Genomic DNA, 23,738 nt, shown 5'->3' with positions numbered 1-23,738 from the left:
AGATTTTACCTTTACTGTTTTTTGAAAGTCCATCGCCCCTCCATTTTTTGTCCATACTTGTAAAGAAGGACCCAGACACACATAGAATTTCCATTGTTAAACTCTTCATGTGAGCATGTCATTTTGATGAGAATGAGAGTTTGAGATGGAGATCTCAAGTTTGGAGCCGATGGTGCATCACTGGAATCAACTACCTTATGAATGGTGGCTGGTGGTGGTGGTGTGTGTCTTCAATTTTGTCTGTTTTCTAGCATGTCTTTATTGCCCTCTGATGGACAGAATAAGAATTGCATAGTTGCATGTTGCAAATGTGTGAGCCCTGCAGCCATTTCCAATTAACACTGTTCTAGACCAGAAAAAACCTTCTTGGAACTTTTATTCAGAAAAAAAAACACTTGGCAAACATGGGGGTTATTCCTTCAGAAACTTTTTCGATAGGCATGCAAATAAATTAGGTGCATGAGGTTGTGTACTTGGCTTACTTATTGATGGTGAATCTAGTCAAATGCCTACAGAGCACCACTGAGGAAAGGATTTTCAATACAGGGCTACTTCCTGTATCTTGTTGAGAGAATTATTCAGTGGGAAGTGTGCAAATCCCACTGTTTACACATTGATGCAAAGTCCAGTGTTATCAATAATGTATTACAAAGTCTATATTAAAATTCTTGAAGCGTGTAGAAATATGTCCTTCGATTAATGAGGATGTGCATTACGAAGGTATTCTTGGTCAGAAAGACAGATATATAACAGATTTTGTTGAGAGGTCCGGCACAGAGCTGTCTAATTGTTTCCTAGTGAGGACCTGCCAGGTCTTACAAAATTACAGTATCTAATGTAGAATCACAGAATCATAGAGTTAGAAGAGACCACAAAGGCCATGCAGTCCAACCCCCTGCCATGCAGGAACTCTCAATCAAAGCATCCCCAACAGATGACCATCCAGCCTCTGTTTAAAGACTTCCAAGGAGGGACACTATCAATGGAAGTGTGTTCCACTGTCAAACAACCCTTACTGTCAGAAGGTTCCTCCTAATGTTGAGGTGGAATCTTTTTTCCTGGAGCTTGCATCCATTGTTCCGGGTCCTGTTCTCTGAAGCAGCAGAAACAAGCTTGCTCCCTCCTCAATATGACACCCCTTAAAATATTTAAACAAGGCTATCATATCACCTCTTAACCTTCTCTTCTCCAGGCTAAAAATCCCCAGCTCCCTAAGTTGTTCCTCGTAGGACATGGTTTCCCGACCCTTCACTACTTTATTCACCCTCCTTTGGACACGCTCCAGTTTCTCAATGTCCTTTTTGAATTGTGGTGCCCAGAACTGGACACAATATTCCAGGTGGGGCCTGACCAGAGCAGAATATAGTGGCACTATGACTTCCCTTGATCTAGACACTATACTTCTATTGATGCAGCCTAAAATCGCATTGGCCTTGTTAGCTGCCGCATCGCATTGTTGACTCATGTTCAACGTATGGTCTACTTGGACTCTTAGATCCCTTTCACATGTAGTTTCATTCAGCCAGGTGTCCTCCATCCTATATCTGTGCTTTTCATTTTTCCACCCTTACATTTCACCGTGTTGAATTTCATTTTGTTAGCTATGGCCCAGTTTTCAAGTCTGTTCAGGTCATTTTGAATCTTGATCCTGTCCTCTGGGGGACAATTGTCCATCGCCGACCAGTCCACAAGCTATCTGGGATAACATCATCCAATTTTATGCCGATCACATTAGGTGCAGTAGATTGATTGAGGGTTTCATGGCCAGCTCAAGTATTTTACACCCTGAAATGAGGGATCAAATGGTGTCCCCACCCCTAAATCAGGATGCATAGTGCTGAACACTAGGGTATTTTGGCAAAGATGGAAGCAGAAAATCCCATAAGTCCCTCTCTCCATCTTTAGCATGAGAAAGATAATAATAAAAAGTTAACTAACAATTTGCTGTCCTTCCATGACATCTGAAGTCTACAGCCTTTCGTAGCGGAGTTCCTCATCCATTCTAATGGGCCAGCTCTTTTCATAAATCTGAAAACATTTCTCCAGGCTGAGATTCTTGCACATACTGAGGCAAAGTCCTGTTGATGCCTTACACGAGTGTAGTATGCCAGAGTAAGATATTTTTTGGAATGGTATATAGCAGCAGTGGGAGGGATAGCAATCAAAAAGCCAACTCTATTACCATAGATAATATTCTGTGAGCTCCAAGTAGCATAGGAGCTGACAGAATAGCCTTTTCTCCTAACAAACATTGCTTCCAGCATGGCTGGCCCCTTGTCATCTCAGCACCAGTGGGCATTTTATCCTTGCCACCACATCACCACCCATGCCAGTGTAGTTACATTGGCCAATACAACAATGACTTGACTCTCATTTTCATTCAGTCTCACTTAAAACTCTCTCAGATGGCATTCTAGCACAGTGTAAAACCCCTTACAGGTATTACAGTCTAAATAGCTAAGGAAGAATAAGTTCCATTTCCTCTCCTTGCACATTTCCATAACTCTGCTTATGGCAAAAGTGAATTTCTAAAGAGTTATTCCTTTTCTTTGTGCTTTTATTGTGCATGGCTAAAAGGGGATATAGTTACAAATACAGTGGACCCTTGTTATACGCTGGGGTTTGGTTCCAAGATCCCCCGTGTATAACAAAATCTGTGTATGCTCAAGTCCCATTAAATATAATGACATAGCAAAATGGTATCCATTATAAAAAAATGGAAAATCAAGGTTTAATATTTGAAATGTATACTTTTTTTGAACATTTTCAAACCGCGTATGCTTGAATCTGTGTATAAAAATTCTGTGTATAAGAAGGGCCGACTGTAGTTCTGCTGAATGCAACAGAGCCAAAAGAGCTGTATTTGGATAAGTACATTATGAATTGCAGCTTTCTAGCCTGATCCACAAACCATTTAAGCTCATATATATGACACCAGCTAGTTCATGCATGTATGTGGCTTAACCTAAAGCACTCCCAATCCAATTGTTTTATCAGCCAGACCATATTTTTGCATAGGGTTGAGTGCTAATTTATGTCCCAGTCCAGTGGGCAGACCTTTCAGTCCTGACAGATTTCTGACCTTCATCCCTGATGTGTTTCTAACATTGTCAGTACCATGACATGAAGCCTGGTGGCAAGAATCAGGTAGCCACAAATAACCTATACAATATCAAAGACTCCCATGAAAGTAGCAAGATTTCTGCTTCCTTGAAAAGTGAGCCTCTTTCCTACTTGATATGTAACCCCTCTTCAAACAATCTCCTTTGGCTATATCTAGCATGAAGTGGTCTACAAATCACTTAACAACCACTACTTTTATTAGGCCACATGCAGTCATTAGAATCAGAGTGTTCAAAAATGCACAACTATATAGCAGAGGCAAACAGGCCTCTGTGAAGCCCTTTGTCTTCCCAAAGGGGCCATAAAAACAATTACTCCACCTAGACTGTAAAGATGAAACAGAATCTTAAAACATTTGCCTAAGACTAAGAACCTTATCACACATGAAACTGGAACTCCAATCTGGGGCCCTTCTGCAGTGAGGGAGAAGCAAGGTTACTTCAAATACAAGGCAATTCATGTGATGTATTATCACACGTGAAGAACAAAATTGTGGTCACTACTGGGGCAAAGAGTTCATATAGCTATATACCCATTGGCTTGCCATTTCAAAATGACCTCTTCCTTCCAAGAGTGATGGACCTTCACTCAAGCTGCATTCCCAAAGAAAGAATGGAATGAGCATTTCTTTAGGCTTATTCACTCCAATGATTCCCATTACAGATTGTTGGAGCCAGGATTTGACACTATAAAGGCTGAAATGAAGGGGAAATAACCCTCTACTTTCATTTTAAAACAGTTTCCAAGCAATCTGGCTGGGAAAATGATGTCTTCTCTCTCTCTCTCTCTCTCTCTCTCTCTCTCTCTCTCTCTCTCTCACACACACACACACACACTGTCACAAATGTATGCACTTTTTGTGTGCTGCAATGGAGAAAAGACAAGCACCCCACCTAAATTTAGTTGATAGGGACCCCAGGGCTGTAATCCAGACTCCAGGAAGAGAAGAGGGGAGGGAAATGAGGCCTGGTAGCTGACACACTCCCAGGTTGAAGGGTCACTGAGCTTTTTCCAAGTCCGTTGGAATATCACCATGATATTTTAGATTATTCATTTGGAACACTTCTCCACTTGGGAGCCTAGATTACAGCCCCAAGGGTTCCTATCAGTCATAACAAGTACAGTAATAATAAGTAATAATGATGCCAACTTTGTCCCCACTTCTACTTTGGGAGCAATATTACAGGGGCCAATAACATCACCCACAACATCAGAGGTGCATTTATTTGTTTTTCCTCCAATGTGATATATGCCATCCTATGCCAGCAAAGACCACCTACACTGTACAAACAGGACTGTACAAACAAGATAAATAGACACAAATCTGACATTAAAAATGGTAATACTCAGAAAACAGTTGCAGAACATTTTAACTTTCCTGGACGTACAAGTAAGGGATTTACAGGTCACAGTCCTTGAACATGGAAATTACAAAAGGAAGACTAGAAAGAGAAACAGATGGACTGAATCATATTCATAAATTCCAGTCCATTAGCAGAGGTAGGAATAATGACAATGGCTTCATGATGCACTAGACATATTAGCACAGGAGTACTTGCTACTGCAGAAAAAGAATCTTTTCAGAAAGAGTTAAATTCATTTTTTCAAGTATCTAGACATAACTAAATTGCATTATGACTGTAATTTAACAATGGAATTTCATTCCTTTTGAATTGTAACATGGATTTTTAGTTGCTTGCATAGTTGTAGGACATAACCTCACTAATAAAGGAGAAAGAATATCACATGGTTCAATCACTAGCTCATGATGTTGCCCTATACTTTGTTGTGGTTATTGGAGTGACAAGATGATAAAAAAAGAGAAGAGTATTTGTGTAGCACAGGGCATAGTCTTGAAACATTTGGGTGTTCTTGTAACATTTGCTTGTTTTTTAAGTAATTAAAAAGAAATTACATTAGCTACCTTTAAGAAATAGGAAAGTAAAAAGTTATTTTAAATAAACAGTAACTATAATATAATTAACTACGTGAACTGACTTGTAAGTGTTGGAAACTCTAACCACAATGGACTACTATTGACTGATTGATTGATTGATTGATATTAATTGATAGCTTGATTCAGTAAGGCCTTTGAAAAGGTCCCCCACTATATTCAATAAGCTAGTAAAATATGGCTTGACAATGTAAGATGTTAGGTGTTAAGTGCATTTGTAATTGGTTGACTGGCACAGATGAAGGAATAGAGGGCATGCTTATGAATTTTGCAGATGATAACAAATTAAAAGGAGTACCTAATACCCCAGAAGAAAGGATCAAAATTAAAAATGACCTCTCTAGATTAGAAAGCTGGGCCAAAATTAACAAAATGAATTTCAAAAAGGAAAATGTAAGGTACTGCTCTTAAGTAGAAAAAATGAAATGCATAGATATAGGATGAGGGACACTTGGCTTAACAAGACTACATGTGAAAGGGATTTAGGAGTCCTCGTAGACCACAAGTTGAACATGAGTTAACAATGTAATCTGACAGCTAAAAAAGCCAGTGTGATTCTTGGCTGTATCAATAGGAGTATAGTGCCTAGGTTGAGGGAAGTAATAGTGCCACTCTATTATGCTTTGGTCAGACCTCACCTGGAATACTGTGTCCAATTCTCTGCCCAAGACGTAACAGATGTGAACAAGCTGGAGCATGCAACCAAAATGGTGAAAAGTCTGTCAACCATGCCTATCAGGAGTGACTTAGGCAGCTGGGTATGTTTAGTCAGGAGAAGGGAAGGTGAAGAGGTGACATAATAGCCCTGTTTAAATATTTGAAGCGATGTCATGTTGAGGATGAAGCAAGATTAGTTTCTGCTGTTCCAGAGACTAAGATATGGAGCAATGAATGCAGACTACAGGAAAAGAAATTCTACCTCAACATAAGGAAGAACTTCCTGACAGTAAGAGCTGTTCGACAGTGGAACGCACAAGAGTGGTGGAGTCTCCTTCTTTGGAGGTTTTTAAACAGAGGCTGGATAGCCGTCTGTTGGAGGTGCTTTGATTGTGTGTTCCTGGATGGCAGGGGGTTGGATTTAATGGCCTTGAGGTCTGTTCCAACTCTATAATTCTATGATTCTAAAAGCAACTTCCAAATCATCCCCTGGATGACTACTCGAAGACCAGAAGCCCTCCCTACTCCAACTTGGCCATCTCTGGTTTAACTCATTCTACTGACAAAATTTAGAAAATATTATTGTTGTTTGTTGTTAGCTGCCATCAAATTGACTTCAACATGTAACAACTCCATGAATGAGAGACCTTGATGTCACCTTGTCATCACCTTGCCGATCCAGGGCCTTGGGTTCCTTAATTGGGCCAATCCATCTGGAATGCAGCCTTCCTCCTTTCCTACTGTCTTCTACCTTAACAAGCATTACTTTTTAATGAATCATGCCTTATATTCGATACTGAAATTAATAATACTACTGCAGTGGTATGAATAGGACATATGAGGGGGAAGATTACTTTCATAACAAACCTAGCATGTGACCTTGACAGTTATGCCTCTGTTCTGATTCTAGGCAAATATGTAAAGAATTCCAGGACCTCCTTAGCCAAGACAGATCACCTTTGGGATCCTCTAGACCCACTCCAATATTGGACCTTGACATCCAGAGACATTTAACACATTTCAGGTATGACCTTCTAAGTTTCTTTTATGGAATCATTTACCTAGAGAAATCTGAAATGGGACATGTTGGTGATCATTTTATCTGTCATTATGCTACTTGAACAGAAGCTGAGACAATGTGTACTTCTGCCAGCACATTTGACATTAGGAGCAGGATGTGTTAAAACTGCAGAGTGAACTACCAGTCATTCACGTTATGGGGTGGGTAGGTGGAAGGAACAAACATCTGCACAATTCATTGGTTACCAAATCTCAGGAGCTTTCGACAGCCTAGTCCTTGACAGCAGGCGCATCAGGGAGAGGAGGAGAGAGGAAGGAGAAATCTGGAGGGGGACTTCTTCCACAGTTCACTGCTGACAGTTAGATTAACAAAATTCAAGGGATCTGGGAGGAGGGAACCTTGCGGTGGGGAGGAGGTGTGTGTGGTTTTGTGCACAATTCTCTGCCCAAGACGTAACAGTAAGAATTGATCAAATGGCTGCACCCAGGCTCTGGAGGATTTTTTCCTTCAGATAGCTAAAAACTCCCTGATAAGAAAGCTAAACAGAACTATGAAAATTTTCAAAGCTCCTGCATTGAATTTGTTTTGATTTTATTACTGAAAGATAGTAACTTGTTTTAATAAATGCTTTGTACTTGTTTCTTCTACCTTGGTAATTTTGTTTGACTTAGGTTTGTTTTAACAGTTAGCTGCTTTGAATAGTTTAGATGATAGATGAGATGTGTGTATTTAAAATTAATAATTAAACAACTCAAACCATTTCAGTTTTTCTATGAATTGCATGCATCTTTGATGGGGGGAAGAGTCTCTGGTCACAAATTCAGGGTTGAAATCTGATCTCATGAAGATGTGCTTGCAGACGAAGGCTAGGATGCAAAAGAAACATGTTTCAAACTCATTTGTTAAAAGTAAGCAGTGAAGTGCTCTCTAGTGGTTCCAGAAAGAAGCAAAGGTTTCTTTTCTACCACTCTGCTATGAACAAAGGAAGTAGTAAGAGTATGTGTATACCAAGTCAGATGGAAGCAGGAATGGAGTACTAGATTACTTGTGCTGCACCTAAATGGACATTTGTTCTTGGTCTAATCTATTTGATTAGATTATTGCAAGTATCAGTTTTATCAATGTAGCTGAACCAAATAGATGGAACAAACATGCCTGATACTTCATGAAGTACCCATGGTCATTATTGGATAGTGTAATAATGGGATCCTTCTAGGGTTAGCTTCTAAACTGTGGAAGTGAAACAGTTTGTAGTGTTATGGCAGTGTATCATATTTTCCAGAATATTATACAGTACTGCAATGCTGTTGTTGTTGCAAAAGAAACAGAAGCACAGCCATCAGATCTATTGTAGAACTTTTTATAGCATTTAATAATTGTATGTGTGGATTCCAGCAGCACAGGTAGCATGGAGACCACTAAAAGTGTAGTTGTGGGTTCCACATTTATTTATTTATTTATTTGCGGTATTTATACCCCGCCCTTCAGCCTAAAGGCTCTCAGAGCGGCTTACAATTATTATTATTTTTCATTGCATGGTTCCCTGACCTCAGGCTTACAATCTAAAAATGTAATCCTCCCAGTGATCTATTCTGACATCGGCTTAATACACTGCCCAACACTGCCCATCAGAAATGAGGAGGCTGTGCTGATAGAAACATAACTGATTATCAGGAAACCATCTGCAGGGGACAGTGACTGCAAAGAGCGGGGGCTGCATGTGTACTTGGGAAGAGTATTCATTTAACAGGGAAGCTATAGCCTCGACAACACTCTGAAACAGCTCTGTTGTTTAAGTTTTTCGATTAGCATCTTGAATAGGTTGTGAAGAAAAGACCAGAAATTGTGGAGGTTGCTGGTAGAGATGGTTGAAGTCAGAGGATTAAATGCTTTTCCATAATGAGCAGGGCAGAAGAACATGGATCTCTTTGAGGATCATCTCCCAGCCACAGCATGTTGTAAATATTTGATAGCAACTTCTGCTCTTAGAAAGATACAGACTTGGCCATTGCTTGAAATTGGAGATAGGCAGATGGTATCGTCCTCATGTTGCCCCCCCCCCCAAATAGCACATGGAAATGTTTCCTTTGCAATAAAAGTGAGCTATTTCACCCTGGGGGTGGAAGGGTGGGTGGGAGTGGGTGAGAGAGACCTTGTGACTGCCAAAGAAAAGTCCAAGACTTGGGGCCATTTTGGCTGCTTTCACATATATGAAATGGTATCATTAAAACATGACAGAGGCCTGCCTTCCTCTAGACACAGTTGCATATGTTAACATGTATAATGATGGGCTATATATACTGCAACTCCTCTCTGATCTCCCCCTCCCCCTTATATTTCTGAATACTCTATAGAAATATGAATGATTATTTTGTTCCTCCAATTACTATCTGGATTGTTTTAGTGGGCTAAATGATTTTTTTCCAGACTCCTACAGCTATCAGTGTCATTCTGCTACTTCATCTGCAAAGCAAAGGAGGGAAGAATTATTGCCTATACTATCAGAGTCTAATGGGTGCTCCAAAGAGTCTATACCTTTGCCCACCTGACACTTTCTATAAACTGAATGACTCTTTTTATCAGCCATTCACAGAAGATAGTGTCCCCAGCTGTATTTCCCTTTTGCTTCATGAAAGGGTGACTTTGGACCTGTGTTAAGACAATTATTAATAAGTAAGACTTCTGGCATTATTATTGTTATTATTATTATTATTGGACATAAAAACAGGAGCCACAATAAATAAAAAAGGAAACCTTTAAACCATGTTGAGAATCTTGTAATGCTTTAAACTCACGCCAGATTCTGAAAAGACAACTCTAGGAGATTTACGACTTGATGATCCCAAGCTTTCTCTGCTAGAAGAACTAAAGCATTTTCTGCTACAGATGATGAATATTTTATCATCTACTCTAGTGAGTGGGAGTTATTGGGGGTGGTTCCATTAATTTGGCCTCCTAGCAGCTGATACAGGCCACCACAGCCAACTGTGCTTCAGGATATGCTGGCAGGTAGTTCCAAGTTGGACTTATTCCAAGAACCTATAAAAAGTAATTCATTAATTTCCAACCATGACTGTTAGAACATAATCATAGCAACATAGAATTGGAAAGGACCTCATGGGCCATCAAGTCCAACCCAGCTAAAGCTTCCTCAGCAGGTAGCTGTCCACTCTCTTTTTGAAGATGCCCGTAGAAAGAGACACATCCCCTCTTTAGGCAGCTGGTTCCATAGTTGAACCTCTCTTACTGTTCAGATGTTCCTTCGAATGATCAATTGAAATCTATCCCCATATAACTTAAAACCATTAGACCTGGGGAAGACCTGCCCGTTCCTCTCCGTAGCAGCCCTTGAGGTCTTTAAAGAGTGCAGTCATGTCTCCCCTCAGTCTTCTCTTCATCAGGCTGAACAAGCCCAGCTTCTCCAACCTCTCCTCTTATATTTTGTTCTCCATAACTCTTAACATCCTTGTTGCCCTTCTCTGAACCTGTTCTGACTTGTCTATATCCTTCTTAAAATGAGGTGCCCAGAACTGGATGCAGAACTCAAAAAAAGGCCTAACCAGCACACAGTATTACTTCTCTATTACTTGACTATTACTTCTTTCAACTTGAAAACTATGTTTCTTTTAAGTCAAGCTAAAATAATATTCACCTTCCTTGCTGCAGCATCCTATTGCTGGCTCATGTTCAATTTATAATCTTCAATAATTCCAAAGTATTTTTCACATGTAACTCTGCTGAGCTATGTATTCCCCATCCTAAACCTCTGCATTTGGTTGTTGTAGTCTAAATGTAGAATTTTGCATTTGTCTCTATTGAATTTAATTTTATTAAATTTTCCCTGTTTTTCTAGTTTATCGAGATCCTTTTGAATTCTGCTCCTATCTTCCAATGTGTTAGCCACCTCTCCTTGTTTTTTTTAATCATCTATAAACATAAGGATTTCCTCCACTCTGTCATCTAGGTCATTGATAAAAATGTTGAACATTAATGGTCCTAGGACAGAGCCCTGAAGAACTCTACTAAAGACTTCTTTCCAGTTTAAAGGTCAGACATTTTAGTTAACTAATGACCTGATTTAAAAAAGATATAAGATTAGTTTGGAAGGCTTTTTTCTTGATAAGCCCATGCTGGCTGTTGCAGATAATTGTCTTGTCTTCAAGAAACTTGCAAGCAGGCTCCTGTATGATCTGTTCTAATATTTTTTCCTGCTATTGAGGTCAGGCTGACTGGTTTGTAGTTTCCTGGATGACCATCACCTCCACCACCACCATCATTTCCTCCTTACCTTTTTAAAAGAGATGGACAACATTTGCCCTTCTCCAGTTCTTTGATGGCTCACATGTTCTCCATGATTTCTCAGAAATGATGACAAGGGCTTCAGAGAGTACATCAGCATATTTCTTCTGTACTCTGGGATGCAGTTCATCTGTCCCTGCAGATTTGGACTCATTTAGGTTATCAGGGTAATTCTTGACTAAATCCGTATCAGTCTTGATTTGTAATCCAGATTCCTTGGCAAGGTCTGCTATATGGAAAAACACAATTTGTTCAGAAATTCAGAAAAATGAAGTGAGTTAAGTATGGAATAGTTCTGCTTTTTTGTTGTGACTTGTTAGCATTTTATTGCATAGTGGCCCCATTGTCTCCTTGCCTGAAAACTTTGGGGGGAAACCCCTTTTTGTTACTCCTTGTTTTCCTAGCAAGGCTCAGCTCATTCATAGCTTCAGCTCTCTTTTTATAGTATTAATCCTGGTGGTTCATCCTTTCTTTCATTCCATGTTTGTTCTTGTGTTACATCAAGTTGTTTTTGAGTTATGGTGATCCTAAGAAGAACCTGTCATGGGGTCTTCTGGCCAGATTTGTTCAGGGAGGATTTGCCTTTGCCCTTCTCTGAGCTTGACAGAGTATGACTTGCCCAAGGTGGGTTTCCATGGTTTAGCAGGGATTCAGACCCTGGTATCCATAATTACAGTCCAATACTCAAACCAATACGCCACACTGAATCTCCTGCTATTCTTTATAATACTCTTTTTTCTTCTTACTTTATTCTTGATTTTGATCTGCAGACACATTGGCTGTTTCAAAAGTTTACCATTTTTCTCCTTTCATGGGATTGTATGTAATTATGCTTTTTGCATCTGCTTCAAGAACTCTCACCCCTTGTCTTTTTCATTTAGTGTCTCTAACCATATGATTCTAACTAGCAATTCCCTGAAATTGTTAAAATCAGCTTTTTTAAAAAAAATCCAAGGTCCATGCTTGGCTATAGTCTTCTTTGCCCTGTCCCACAGTTATGGGCCACTCCCCCCTGAAGTACCAACTACAGTGGTCTTTTCCCTTACGTGGGGGATCAGTTGTGGACCCCCACCCCCCACGTAAAGGAAATTTCGCGTATGCTCGAGCCACATTAAAGATAATGGGGCTCATGCCCATGGCAGCGTGCAGCATGTACATCACTGCTTCTTCCAGCGCACGGTGCCGCTTCTTCCAGTGTGGCTTCCAGCATATGCCGTGTAAGGCATGCCTGCATATGACGCAGGTGCACTGTACTTTGATTCCAGTGACCAGTTTCTCTGTATTGGTCAGGATCAAGTCTGCAAATCCTGTAATTCTGTCCTGTGTCTTCTGAAACAGAAAATTATCTGCAAGGCACATCAGGAATTTGTTGTACATCCTATCCTTAGCAGAATTAGTCTCTCAGCAGATATCAGGATAGCTGAAGTTCCCCATAACTGCTAATTCTTGAATCACTGAAATTTCTGAGATTTGTTTCTGAAAACTTTATCCACCACTTCTTCTTGGTTTGGTGGTCTGTGGTAAACTTCTACCACACTGTTAATTCATTTATTTTTACCCAAATGCTCTCAATAGGTCTACTCTGATCACTCTCATGGATTTCTGTACAAGTGAATTTGTCTTTGTAACACAAAGCTACTCCTCTTCCTTTTCTCCCACATCTGTTCCCTTGGAATAGGTTATAAACTTCTTTTTTTATATTCCAAACATAGGAGTCACCCCATCAGGTCTTTGTTATGCCTTTAAAGTCAAATTTACCTTCCTGCATTAAAATGTCAAGCTAATCTTGTTTTTTTTCCAAATTCTGTGCATTGGGACATAGGCATTGGAAGCTTTTTTTGTTTTTTTTGTTAACTTACTTATTTACTGTTAGTTTTTCTGTGGATCCCATTCTCTCCCTCAGCTTCTCCTCTAGAATTCACATGCTTGCTTGCTTGCTTATTTATTTATTTATTTATTTATTTAATTTCATTGACATGCTGCCTTTCTCCAAGAAAAGGACCCAAGGTGGCTCACAGATAAATTTTATTAGCAATAACAATAGCAGCTATATTTCTATACCACTTCATACTGAACTAATCAGTTCTCTAAATGGTTTACAAAGTTGTAAGCTAATTGCCCCCAACATTTTAACGACCTTGGAAGGATGCCAGGCTGAGTTGACCCTAGAACCCCTGGATTTTATTGAACTCACAACTTTGTAACTGTGAGTGATTGGCTGCAGTACCGGCATTTAACCACTGTACCACCATTTAAAACAATTTTTTAAAACCCAATTAAAAACAATTTTTTAAAACCCAATTAAAATCATCTTGCTAAAACAATATAAAATTATTTTAAATATACAAAAGTTTAAAATGCAAGTAGAGCACACAGCCCATATAAAAGCCTCCCTATTAAGATTATATATTAAAAGCCTATTTAAATAAAAATACATTTTCCTGCTGGTGAAAGGAAAGCAGGAAGGGGTCCAGCCTAGCCTCCCATGGAAAGGCATACCAGAGAGTGGGAGCATCTACTGAGAAGGCCCATGCTTCCCTTTAGGCTCCAAATCCCCAAGGATTTAGTCTGAAGCACTATTGATCAGACTTACCATGCTCATAACAAAGACATTTTTCCAAGTCTTTGTGATGGCCCATCTCTAGCCAATCATTTTCTGTCTAAGAAGTGAAGACTGTGGTCCCAAAAACCAAACCTCTCACATCTGCACTATCTACATAGCCAGTCAATTACTTTTAGTATTTTCCTGTCCCTAAGTAATCATCTATCATTCAATGGCAGAATTTGTGGGGATACCATCTGTGCCTTATAAACCTACAGCTTCCTGTCCAAAGCTTTATAACTATATGGTGATTTACTCAAAGGAGGAGGACTCTTTTGGTTACTCCTCCCTTGGCATGCAGGTATACCCTGTTGCTGATTTCCTGTTTGAGTATTTACACTGCTGCTATCCTCATGAAGATGTAGGAAGTGATTAACTGGAGCAGTTCTGAATACCTTCTGTATAGTCTGATCCTGATAGTGACCGTTATTCAGGACATTATTTCACTGTTACAGACCTCTTTCATTTTCCTTAGCAGTTTCTTCCTGTTGGTTCTGTAAGATCAATTCTCCCTGTGTTTTATCCGGGAAGTCCTCATGTTTTCTGATGCACTGAAGGGACTCCACAGACAGCCTTAGTTCACTGATCTTCTCTTCCAAGAGACCTACCAACTTGCACTTGCTGCAGGTGTAGCTGGTGATATTTTCTGGCAAGACGATAAACTTTGCACATAGACTGCATCAGACAACTATAGATTATTCTGCCTTCATCTCTACAGTTATTTTTCTATTCTTTTTCCCTGTGATATCTATATGGCCTATAACTGCACACACTGCAAGGCACACACAGACATTGCTCCTTCATCCCACCTGGCTGCTTTTTTTGGTTATAGGAACTTCAGCAAGGCTGATGAAAATAAGCACACAAATAAGTTGCTTCATTTTCTCAATTACTAGCTCATCTGCCAGCTCAAAATCTTACTGTCTCTCCTAACTCAGTTGGCATTTTTCACTTACACTAACTTCAGCACAGGCTGATGGGGAAAAATAGAAAGACAAGCTATTACATACAGAGACCTTCACCTACTTCTCTGTTGTCTCAAAAGCTTACTGCTTATCCCAGCCCAGCTGCTTTTTTGCTCACAGTGACTTCAGCAAAGGCTGATGGAAAGATATGCAGATGAGCTGCTTCTCTCCCAAAGCCTCACTTCCTCTGCTAGCTCAAAAATTTGCTGCCTCCACCAACTTGACTGGTTTTTTTTGGTTTTTGCTCACATTGCAATTATAGTTTAGCAAGCATTCAAGTTACTCCTTTTGTTTCATAATTGTAACTTATAAGGAAGTGGAAATAACTTTGCACAAGCTCACCTCCACTATGCAAGAAGATATCTGTTCATCTGCTGAGGGATGGCTCCTTCTTGAGGTATTACTTCCCTCTTCCTCAGATAGATGCCTCCTCAGACCCTTCTTCATTCTTGTTGCAGTTATCCAGGAATGTGATACCATGGTCCCTGAAGATCTTCTCCCCCAACCTCTCTGCCTCTCTCAAGTTCTAGAAGTCAGGTGCCCAAGGCCTTGAAAGAAAATACCAATTTCCCTAAAATGTAAACAGAAAAGATGTATTGGGATTAAACAGGACGTCATTTTTGTTAAACTCAGCCCTAGAACTATAGTGTGCAATCCAAAAGCATAGGCCTCCTTACTCAATAGAGATAGACACTGAGTCCTATGATGTATTCTAAGAGATTGACACCAACCTAGCACCAAGGCCAGGTCAGAAAATTTTCTGGACTGAACTTATCTTTGCATTGAGTACAAGCAGAGGAGGAACCCTGCATCTCCCATTGCTTCTAGTCAAGATCAGTAGGGAAGCCTTAATGTTTAAATGGAATATTCTTATGTTACAGGCCAAATGAATTTTAGTTGGTGACTCCTAAGCCTGTGCATATATCATTAAAATGTTTAGCTATCATTACATAAGAGCATATAACCTGATAGAAACCTATATATGGCAGTATATAGAACCTAAGATTCATGACATTGTCTCCTCATTGATTGTCTTCTAAAAAAGAAAGAAAAATCTTGTTTAGATCTCAAGTCTGGGAAGACTGCCAGATGCTTCTTTCAAGAATGTAAACACAGGGCCCATACAGACAGGCCAAAATAAAACTGCTTCGGGTCACTTTGGAGGTATGCTATTTAAATGATGCATGTGTCCTAAGAAGCCAGATGCTGTGCCAAAGCCACGCTCCAGTCCTAAGGACTGGAGTGCAGCTTTGGCGCACCTTCTGGACTCTTAAGATGCATGTGTCATTTTAACAGCATACCTCCAAAATGACCTAAAGCAGCTTTATTTTGGCCTGTCTGTGCAGGCCCATAAACTACAAAGAATAATCTCAGGTCACCTGTTAGTTCATACATGAGAGATAACTGACAAAAGGTTCTGTTTTAAAAGTGGGGTGTGCACTAGATGCGAGTGCACAGGACAAAATGTTAAGAATCTAAACATCTGATTGGATAACCAAGACACTGAATGGGCATGAGAAGAAAATAAAAGAGCTAAGAGTGAGTCACATAATTAGGCCACTTAGGCAGACCTCCGGTGTGGAAAGTGAAGGCTACATGTAGCCTTCCTGAGATAAGCCCTGTCATGCTGCCCTAAAATGCTGGTTTAGGTAAAGTTGGGAGATATATGCTTACATGTAATAAATGCAGTTAAGACTTGCTTAAGAAGTGCTTAAGGGTTAATCCTTGAATACCTCTGTTACACAGAAGCATGTTAAGAGTTGTAACATTCCTCAAAAAGATGAAAATGGCTTAGAATATGATAGAGGATAAGATGGTGAATATGTAAAATATATAAAAGCCTTTAAGAATTATCTGCATGACTTGGCAGACATTCTGGAAAACTATATGATTAGTGGGAAACTGATTATGATAACAGAAGGAGAATGTTGTATGTTAACTGGTTTAGAAGGCTGATGTTCCTACATGTATTACTTATTGCCGAGCCTGTTAAAGAGCTCAATAGAGAAAGTCCCTATGAATGTCCTAATTATGTGATAGTTATAAAGCTTAGTATAAGGTGCCATATATGGAACTTAATGGGATAATAATACCTTCCATATAATGTTATGGAATATAACTAAATAACTAACTAAATAACTAAAGCTGAAATGCCCAGACAATGTTATGTCTCCAATTCTCCCTAAAGCAGTGGTTCCCAACCTGTGGGTCGGGACCCCTTTGGGGGTCGAATGACCCTTTCATGGGGGTCGCCTAAGACCATTAGAAAACACCTATTTAATTGAAGTAGCAATGAAAATAATTTCATGGGTTTGGGTCACCACAACATGAGGAACTGTATTAAAGGGTCGCAGCATTAGGAAGGTTGGGAACCACTGCCCTAAAGGGAATGCATATGTACAGTATATCCATGTATCTATATGACTCTTTACAATAAATAGCCTGAAACAGTACCAAAAGGGCCTGTCCCTTCCCAAATAAATATCCCAAATAAATATTCAACTCTTAGACTTGAAGATATTTAAGTGGAGTGTTGATGTAAACTTGGCCTGTCTTATTTAATCTCTATCATAACTTGGGTGACCATAAATTGATAATGGTGACTCCAGACAGAACCTAGAATTAGCTGATAAATGGCAAGTGCCCTAAATCCCTGAGAAATAGTCTAAGAGTAGGGATGGGGAACCACGTCTGTTTAAGTCTCCACAGAGAATATCATCCTAGCCCCTGGTTTGAGAACCAGATGCATGGATAGTCCACCAGACACTGTGCCGCCAAGTGTTCACTGGGACAACCTAAGCATTTAACATCACACCCAACCTCACTCCCAGGTGTGGCAAATTAGAGCCAACCATCTGAGTAAGTCCCAAAAACGCAATCCTGTAGACCAATTGAGGGCTGATTCCTCTTCCATTCCTATTTAACTCCAACAACAGAATAGATAAACTCATGTTGCATAAAGGGAAAGGATAACAGGATATTGCATGGAGACATAAGAGGATGAGAAAATAGCTGCCATACAGCCACTTCCCTCCTCCATCCCCGTCATCATTGATGTCCCATAAGATCAGAAATCTTATAATGCTTCAGGACAAGACAGGTAGTTCATAGACACCCAAAGCTGTAAAAGACTTTTGAGAAATGGATATAGGTTGTCAACATTTTTCCCACTGGTTTTGTTGCTGTTTATTCACCAGATATGTAGTGGAAAGAAATAAGCATGTAAAGCTTTCTCTACCGCTGAACTTCCATGTCAAGAAACTTCATTGTAACTACTAGGAATCTTTTAAAGGTACTTAGGCATCTCCCAGAAAAGCAGTTGCCAATCCAAATTCAATTCCCAGTGAAAACCAAATTAAACACAATGCAGTAGTTACCAGAGAGAAATCTGATGCCTCTGTCTTCTCTGAAATGTAATTTAGGTAAGAACCATAAATTTTAGAAAAGATTGGGAATAACACTGTAGCTCCATGCTATTCCTGGATGAAAATGGCTTGTTCCGCTCCCCATTTGTATTAGCCAAAGGGGGTAAGGAATCATAAGCATCTATATGCTTTCAACATATGACACACTGATAGACATTGTTATTGCTGTGAGGTTATTATTAACCTACTGAAAACCTGTAAAAGGTGTAATGGATATTAGTGGCCAGATTTGTGTGTCTGAGTGGGTCACAAGTCATTGAGGAGTACAATACTGATGTTCCTTACAAGATTTGTAATGTCTATAATCACTGTAGCTTTGAGGTTGGGTGTGTGAGTATGCATGTGTGTATGCACATGCATGCACATACACTACCTCATCATCCCACTACCCGGTCTTATTGAGAGTCACATTGTATTGCTTTGGAGAATGTAACAGCCACACCTTATGCCAGAAGAATTCAAAGATCCCTCTTGCAGTGCTTGCAGGGTGAAGATCTGGTCTCCAGATGCTTCAGACCCTCCAACCAGAAAATCAACCTTTGAAATTGTGTCTGGCCTTGATTTCTTTTCCCCTCATCTTTTCTCAACAGTAATAAATATTTTAGTGGGCAAGTCTTCAATTTCAGCAAAATGAAAATCTGTGTGCAGTAAACTCTTCAATATTTCTCTCTCTTTCTCCCTGCTTTACAGTTTGATCACTCATGGCTTTGGAACTCCAGCTATATGTGCTGCCCTCAGCACTTTCCAAACTGTTCTCAGCGAAATGCTGAACTACTTGGAAAAGCACACAACACACAAAAATGGTGGAGCAGCAGAATCTGGCCAAGGACATGCCAACTCAGAGAAGGCCCCCCTGCGGAAAACTTCAGAGGCTGCTGTGAAAGAGGGCAAAACAGAAAAGACAGACTAGCTACATCAAACAGAATCTATTTCCAGAGAAACATGCTGCTGATATTTTTTTTAAAACATATATCTATCTATCTATATATATATCTATATATCTATATATCTCATTGAGGGTGACTTAGTTCCACTGGACCAAACTGACTCAGGGGGAAAGGGTTTTCCAAACTCACCAACCCTAGCAACCTGAAGGACAGTGATGTAGAATAACCATGTGAAGAAGTCACTTTTTTAAACCATTGCTCTCTAACCTGCATTTTGTGTGTATGCGTGTGTGAGAGTGTGTATGTGTTCACATACATTTAATCATCATTGCATATGATACTCTGATGCATTTTATTTCTTAGAGCTTCCAGACATGGAAGAAGCAACACTACACTAACCTATTCCAGTTTAGTGATTGGACAGTGTCATCAGAAACTAAGAAAATATGACATCATGGGATATGCAGCTCCTGGTGAACTTGTATCTCATCACCCATTCAATGGATGAAACCAAAAACAGTGCCTCTTTCTATTGCCCTTGAGAGATGATATGGAAGAATGCCTGGAATGGGAAATAGAAGAACTTGAAGACCTTGCAAATAATAAACACAGTGTTACTGGAGCTAAAAACTGAGGTCTGGGAGTTTATGGGAAATCCACATCAAGGTTATGCCCATCTTTTTCAAGGAGTATCCTAGGTACCTTGACTTGGCTGGGTGGCACAGATTAAAATGCATGAGCTTGGTGACTGAGACCATATCCTTCATCTCTTTGGTCATAATCAATAACAGCTTGACCATCCTCTACCACCCTTGGTCTTGGTATCTGAATTCCAACTCAGCAGAAAACCATATATCATTGCATGTTCTGTTGGGTTAAAATAGGTGACTGGAGAAGTCTATTGTGTTTTCTTGATTTTATGATGCTTCCATCTCTTCCCCCCACACCTTCAAGAGTTTTAGTTCAACTAACCATGACTGGCAGCACTGTTCAGAGACTTCCCAGAAGAATATAGAAGGTGAGCCAGGATCATTCCTAGGGGCCCTATACACTTTGGATGTTATGTCTGAAAACGTTTGACACAAGAGATGTATCTAAGTAGGCTTCAGTGGCACATCAGAAATGCATAATGTCTGTTACAGTAAGTAATCATAAGGAATCAAGGTATTGTCAGCAGGATTGATTAGGCAGCATTATGGTCCCCATTTACACTCATTCAGAGAATGTTGGAATATTGTTAACATTTTTTAAGAATACACATTTATAATAGCTGTTGCTTAAAGAGTAACCCTTGGATTAACCAGTAAGCCTTAACCGAAGTCTTTTTCTTCTTAAAATAATATCACACTCTAATGTAATATAACTGCTTCATAACACCTACCAAAACCCAGAGTGTAAGCAACCTTTCACTGAGAGCCAGTGTGGTGTAGTGGTTTCAGCACTGGACTATTATTTAGTTATTTCCATTTCTCTGGAGAATAGGATTTGAATACTTGCTCTGCTATGGAAACCAACTGGGTGACTTTGGACAAGTCTCACACTCAGCCTGAGAGGAAAGCAAAGGCAAACCCCCTTTGAACAAATCTCACCAAGAAAATCCTGTGATAGGTTTGCCTTGGGGTCTCCATCAGTCAGAAATGATTTGAAGGCACATAGCAACAAAAACAATTAACTTTTCATTAAAGACAATGGAACATATCCTACTTCATAATGTATCAGATTGCTCATTTTGAAGCCAACCCTTGTGTCTTTAACAGTGCCTATACTATCCAAAATTATGAGGTGATACTTGACATATGAAGGGATATTTGGCCTATTTCCCCATGCAGAATTCATGTGGCTCAAGTTTATAACCTGACAGTATATGATAATTATCTAAGATGGCATTGCACACACTGTAACCTATGCCATTGGAAACCCACAGAATTGGTTTTGATAATACTATAAATCCTGACTTTACTTATTTGGACTACAACTCCTCAAATCCCCAAACCATGTACATTGGCAATGCTGGCCCTGAAAATCTGGGAACTGTAATCTAAAAACAAACACTTGTAGGCTGTGGTTTAAACCTATTGGTTCACTGGAGTGTTTTGCTTGAGTAATATTTATCCTGTGATTTCACATTGAATCATGGCCCCTGCTTTGTACACTGAGAAAATTGCAAGTTCTGTTTTTCCGGTTCATATTTAGAAAGGGAAGTTTTGTATGTGTCTGTGGCTTGGATGTTCCACTGCTCATGTGAGTCAACTTCTCACTTAAGCAAGCTAATGGGTTTCTTGAGGGGGGAGCGGATGCTGATGAAGACCTTTGACCTCACAGTTGATTGGCTTACTCAAGTTAACTTACTGACTTTTGTCAAAACTGGTTGACAGAATAATAGTGCCAGATATTCACAGTGATCTGTGTTAGAGTTTATTCACCTCATTGTGGTCTGAGTTTAGTGAAGAGTAATGAAACATATCAGGGGTTGCAAATTATGAAGCCAGCCCTTCTGTCTTTAGCAGAGGCTAGATTATCCACGACAAGCACAATAACCATGATAAGCATTTCTGTTCCCATGCAGAGATTATGAAACAAGTGGCTGATTCAATAATTTGTTCCATTGGAGGGGGGGGGGACAAAAGGGTGCCTTTAAAATCAGTGGCACTACAACAGAACTCTCCGCATCTACATTTCAGTTTATTATAACTTAACCAAATTGTACTAAATGTATGATTGTATAAATGTTGTGGATGCTCTCCAAACTATTTGAACAAATTGTGTATACCTTTGGGTCCAGATTTCAAATTAACCATTTTGATTTCTTGTTAAAATGGCAGTAATATTCTGTGTGGAACAAGGGAAGCAGTTGTCCAGTCTGCTCTAACTATCATTAATTACACTCTTGTTGTGCCCAACAGACATTAATGATCAGATCTAACAATGGCTGCTGCTTTTGACAGATTGTGTTAAACGCTCAGACATGATCCAAATACTTTCTTGATCAAAGGTGGGTGAATATTTGGAGCTATGTGTCCAAACTTTTTGTGATATTTTGTGAAAAGGCTCCCAAGGTAATCAGGCCACTGCATTTCAAGGTGGTAAAAACTAAGAATCTCCCCTTAAATTTGAAACACTGCCAAATTGTTTCAGAACTTGAGGTGTCCTCCCACCATTCATATTCAGAAGTAGTTAAGAATTGTTTTGTTGCTTCTCTTGTTCACCATCAAAAAGTTGCCATCTCTTTTCTCCAACAAGACAGGACATTAATACTTAGGTCATGTTTTAGGTGTTTAAAAAACACCTAAATATGGACTGTATGGACATGTAAAACAAATGTTGGAAAAAAATGTTTGTTTGTTTGTTTTTCGGACAACAACACTTGTCAGAAAACTGGAGGTGGTCTGCAGCTTGAACATAGCATAGCTTGAGTGCTTCCTGAGCATTCAGTTGCAAATCATGATTGTTGTTGTGACATGTGTGAAATGACACACTTTCAGCTCTGATGTGATATTCTATAAAATATTACAAGCAAATGCAATGTACAGTTTTCTCAAACCTCTGTGTAAATACCACCCACAGTTGATATCTTTTGAAATTTCCTCACAGGCATGTTTGTTTTATCAAAGCACTAACCTGGGGACATCCTGTTCTTTATTTGCAACTTTGAACTCCACTCCATGTAATCTTGGTTGATTTTTAAATATATATGATTTTATCGTATTTTCAAAAATATATAATTGAAAATAAGATAAAAAACCCTTTTTGCTCTAGAAATTAACAAACCATAAAGGGCTGCCAATTAATCCAAACAAAGCTGAATTTCTCGTAATGTTCAAAGAAGTAACATTGTTATTCCAACTGTTTACTTTTTAAAAGGCAAGAGGAGCAGGTTGTAAGAAACATCATGGTAAAAAGAATTATACTGGATGTGTACAATTTCAAATACTCCATTGAGGATTCGACCTGATAGCCATAGGTCTATCCAAGTCTATGATTCTATGATTCCTCCTTGGCTGTCTCATGGACAGTGTAAAAGTGCTGGCTGAGAAGATGATCTCATTTTCCTACATCAAGTAAAGGTCAGATGTCAATTTCTTTTACTGGTAGTAATTATAAGCAATTCTCCTTTTGTATGATGGATTCTGTTCTGTATAGCAGTTGTTGTGATTGTACTTAAATGTGAGTGAGCACTTGGTCACAAGCGAAGCAAAGATCATTTTTTCTTCCTCCCCCATACAATGCAACAAAGTTATAATTTGGTGGTGAAATGCATCCTCCATTATCATTCTGTTTCTTATATAACTTCTCCACAAGATGAGTCTCTGAAGATGATGACCACATTTAAGTGAACATTTCACGACAATAAAATCTATGTTGATTTATGAACATGGAAATAACTTCAGTCTCTAAGATTTCTGAACAGTAATAGCATGGGAAAATGGAGTTGCTCTGCCCACTTCTCCTTTTGCAAGAAGACCAGTGTCTTCCACAACTGCAACAAAGCAATGGGCAGGCTGTAGCTTTCTCCATTACTATACTGTCATTCCTTGTTCACCTTCTGCCTCTCAGATAATGCTAAAGGGACTGAAATACACACACACACACACTAATAACTATATGCACAGAGCCTAATAACTAGCAGCATAAGAAGGTCACAGGAAGTCCCGTTAAAAGTCCCCTTCTGTTCATGGAGAATTATTTCATAGCAAACGACAATCTCTCTTCAGCTTTTTTTTTAACCTCCCATGACTACAGAGGTATTCTAAAGGAGAAAATTGCACCTAGTGAAGTTCACCAACTGACTTGGAAGAGAACATGAG

General features: G+C 39.4%; 1 pseudogene across 1 annotated transcript in view; it reads left to right on the top strand.

Annotated features, from left to right (window-relative positions):
* Positions 1-23,231, top strand: part of LOC149313464 (transcription factor AP-2-delta-like) — a 62,742-nt pseudogene extending 39,511 nt beyond the window's left edge. Inside the window, exons 7-8 of the transcript XR_016280828.1 lie at positions 6,645-6,758; positions 18,737-23,231. The product of XR_016280828.1 is annotated as a transcription factor AP-2-delta-like (transcript). The remainder of the gene's footprint in view (positions 1-6,644; positions 6,759-18,736) is intronic.
* Positions 23,232-23,738: the final 507 nt, after the last annotated feature.

The sequence above is a fragment of the Sceloporus occidentalis genome, unplaced genomic scaffold (genome assembly GCF_023333645.1).
Source record: "Sceloporus occidentalis isolate IW3139 unplaced genomic scaffold, rSceOcc1.0.p SCAF_4, whole genome shotgun sequence".
In the NCBI taxonomy this organism is placed as follows: Eukaryota; Metazoa; Chordata; class Lepidosauria; order Squamata; family Phrynosomatidae; genus Sceloporus; species Sceloporus occidentalis.
Note: the sequence above shows the minus strand (reverse complement) of the source record. Positions and strands in the feature narration are given on the sequence as shown.